Source organism: Eumetopias jubatus, unplaced genomic scaffold, assembly GCF_037043125.1.
Source record: "Eumetopias jubatus isolate StellerSeaLion01/CBP00866 unplaced genomic scaffold, mEumJub1_p1.0 scaffold_7, whole genome shotgun sequence".
In the NCBI taxonomy this organism is placed as follows: Eukaryota; Metazoa; Chordata; class Mammalia; order Carnivora; family Otariidae; genus Eumetopias; species Eumetopias jubatus.
The window spans coordinates 35,324,961-35,328,763 of record NW_028274813.1 but is presented as its reverse complement, the minus strand read 5'-3'; the positions used below and the strand labels follow the sequence as shown (position 1 = coordinate 35,328,763).

Below are 3,803 nucleotides of genomic sequence, written 5' to 3'. Positions count from 1 at the left end.
CCCCCCAGTAATGCTTTGAAGTAGGTACTGTTATCATCTACATTTTATCTAGGATGAAATAAAAATATAGAGAAGTTAAGCAGTTTGTCCTAAGTCACACAATTAGTAAGTGCCCAAACTAGAATTTTGGTTCCATCAGAATTCTGGCTCTTAACTCCTTAACCCGTGCTATGTTTAAAGACTCTGTGAAGAACTGAAGGACAAAAGTCTGAATTAAACACTAATCTGCAGGGAGATAGTAACCAGCAGGAGCAGCAAGATACTTACACTAAGATCGTACCCCTCCAAGGGTGGCCATGCTGCCTGGAAGTCGAGGCAGAATCCATGCAGGCCTCTGGACATGCCTGGATGGTCAGCTGTGACCAGCTTGTGTATCAGATGATGTCCCTGTGGAAGGTTCTCCGAGACCTCATTAACTTAGTGCATTGCTGATACCTCTTGGCCACAGCTGGTGCCACCTGTCCCATGGAAGGCTGGATGACATAACATGGGTAGATGAATATAAACCCACCCCACTACTGGTTGAGAAAATAACTCAAAGTACAAAGCCTACTGCGTGTGGGTTGGGTCATTGCCCCATTGGGTTTTTGCATCATTCACTGGCTGGCCATCTATTTTTTAGTTTTGTGCTCTGTGCTGGATATTACACTGAAAACATGTTTTTCTGCCCCCTCCTGAGCACACTTCCAAAATCCCTAGGATTATTCCACTTAGCCCTTCCCAGCTTCGAACGGCTTATGCTTTAGTATAAAGATTTAGAATGTTGGTGCTAAAAAGATCCTAAATAGGGGTATCCTGGAGCTGGCTCATTCTAACTGGTTAGAACTGATTATTAAATTTTCTGGAATTCTGCAAGCCAATTGCTAACAAAGCCGTTATCAAAAATTGCATCAGATAAACTTACAATTAAATAAATTATATTAAAAGTGAAGGTACTAAATACTCAACACTCATTGCTTCGTAATTACTTTAGCATAGGGTATGCTGCTGCATGCCCGACTCCGCGTTCAGTGATGTAACATTGGTGACTCGGGTGTAGCCACGGTGCTAGTATTTACACCACAGAAATCAGCAAACACTGCAAACCAGCAGCCCCTACTCCCCAGACTATTGTCAGACATCTCCCTGCACACCGGCCCTAGAGATAATCACATCTCGTGATTTTTGCCGTGTTTCAGCCAAGGAGATCCTGTGGGAGTCCTTGGTTGCTGCCTGAAGGAGGAAGCAGAGGAGGTGTTGGGCAAAGTGAGAGCAGGGTGGTGTTCTCCCCCCCCAACCCCCCGCCCTGAGGCCCTAGCCTGGAACGAGGCCAGTGACACGTTTGTTTGTTTGTTTTTAATATAAACTTATATACAAGATTTTGTCCAAGTAGTTCTTTCCACACTTCAAAACAATGGAAAGTGACTAATCTCGTCTAATCTTATTTTACAGTTTGGGAAACAGAAATTTTTACAGTTTAGATCCAGAGGAGGGAAGTGACTTAACTCTAGGTCTTGCAGAGCCCAGTCCATGGAGTTATGGGAGGAGGCCAACGCCATGGCTCCTCATAGCTGGAGGCAGACTCCCGCAGAGACTCCTGGGGGAGCTGCCCTCACGGCTCCTCCCAGATGGGTGGTCCTCCCAGAGCCGTGTCTACTGTGCCCCTTCGTGCCCTAGAGCTGGGTGGACTCCCAACCAAGCCTTGCAGGTGGTTTCCCCTCATAACAGAAACCCTTCCTGATACCTCTGCAGAACAGGCTGCTTTTCATATTCCCTGGTTTGAGGCCAAGTTGAAAATGTTACCCTCCCAAACAGGTTTTTTAAAATTTGCCTGACTTTCGATTGGGGAAATCTGCTTAAAGCCTTAACAAACAAACAAAACAAACAGCCATCTTGTTTTTTATTAAGCAAAGGCAGAAATGGATGTCAAAAAGCCTGCTGGAGAGCATGGCGTGGTGGCAGTAGGGGATGTGGTTGATAGGGAAGAGTGGAAGGCAGGCAGAGTGGGGAGAGAAGATAAAAAGAAAGCTTTAAAAGAATAATTTTTAGGGGTAAGAAAATTTACCTACAGGTGTCAAGGAGTGTCCAGTTTCCTGAGACTTCTGAAGTCTTGCCAATTGCTTCCTTCTAGCATAAGCTGATCACTTGTTATCCGTCAGTCATGCTTTCTTAGGCAAACCCCATTACACAGTGCCCAGTGAGTCCATAGATGTGTTGCACAAACACATCTTTGTGGTAACACCACAATGAAGAATTCTGCAATAAATGTTGTATGAGTTTGCTAGGGCTACCATATTGAAATAGCGAAAGTCCAGGTGGCTTAAACAACAGAAATTGATTTTCTCACATTTCTGGAGGTTCAAAGTCCAAGATCAAGATGCGGACAGGCTTGGTTTTTCCTGAGGCCCCTCTCCTTATCCTGCAGATGGGCACCTTCTTGCTGTGTCCTCACATGGCCTTCCTTTGTGAATGTACATGTCTAACGTCTCTGTGTGTCCAAATTTCCCCTTTTAAAGATACCACATTAGATTAGAGCTCATCCTAACGTCCTCATTTTACCTTAATCACCTCTTTAAAAATTTATCTCCAAACACTGTTACTTTCTGAGGTAACTTAGATGTCTGAGGTAATTCATACATTGAGGTTAGGACTTCGACTTATAAGTGTGGGGGATATAATTCAGCACATGACATTAGGAACCGTTGATCCTATACTACATGAAAAGGACCCTAATCACATACTTGGGTATCAATGGTGCCCCCTCATTGACATGGAGAGGCTTTATCATGTACACAAACTCACGGCCATGCATTGGACTGAGAGCTCATCAGGTGCAATGCTTTAAAAAAAAAAATCTCATGTTGGCTTAAAGAATTTTGAAAGTTCTCTCTCCTCCAAATTGCCTTTTTGTTTGTTATCAGGAGTTTATTTTCATAGGTGGGAAGTCCACAAGGGATTGTCAATATTAGCAGAAGCTACTGATGGCATGGAAACAGGGGCAATGTCTGAACCTGGCTGGAAGTAGTAAGGAGAGGTCATTGGTCAAGGTGAACAGGGCAGGTGAAGGTCACACTGTCCCACCTAAGACAGGTATTGAGTATCCTTCCTCTTGTGCTGTGTCACCCATTCCTTCATTCTTTCCGGAATCTTTAGTCCTTGCCAGGCATCTGGAGTGGGCTGGCAACTGCAGATACACAGGTGAGTGATGTTATCAGTCCCTGCCTTTGTCAGTTTACAGCTCAGCTACGTGAACTATTAAAAACATGATTCAAAGAAACACAGCCCTTTCCTTACAGAGATGATGGGACAGGGATTAGGCAACCATCTCCAGGGCCAGGTTGTGCCTGTTAGATCTGCCTAGGCAAACATGGGTGCCCACTTCCTGCTTTTCTGTACCCAGGAAACTGGTGGTGAGGCACTGGTTCAGTGTCTCTGACCATGTTTGCCAGGAAATAGCAGACAAAGCAGACCACAGTCTCCTTTCACATTTCAAGATGGTGCTTCTGGTGTGCATTCTTCCACATGGGAGGAGCTCTGTTGGTGCAACACTCCTGCCTTCCCTCCATCACTTCACATGCTCCTTCCCAGGGGAGGTGGAATGACAGAGCTGATCGGCAAGCTTGGAAGAAGAAACTTGATGCTGCAGGGACCAGTCCCCACCTCTTCACTTTCTTTTGGGAGTAAGTTGCCCCCAGGGAATGTTTTCTGCTCTGCATTTCTAGGGACAAAGTTCCCCTGCTGGGAAGGAATGTGGTTTCCCAGAATGACCTGCTGGGTAAACTGGCTTGATGTTGGAGTTCAGTGTTAGGGAGCTTACCTGCCTA

The 3,803-nt window shown here is 45.3% G+C and overlaps 1 long non-coding RNA gene across 1 annotated transcript; it reads right to left on the bottom strand.

Moving 5' to 3' along the window:
• Positions 1–273: 273 nt before the first annotated feature.
• On the bottom strand, positions 274–2,436 carry LOC114206796 (uncharacterized). The gene is made up of 3 exons (XR_003608719.2): positions 2,327–2,436; positions 2,049–2,235; positions 274–473 (listed from the first exon to the last, which is right to left on the bottom strand). It is a non-coding gene; the product is annotated as an uncharacterized LOC114206796 (long non-coding RNA).
• Between the last annotated feature and the right edge of the window lie 1,367 nt (positions 2,437–3,803).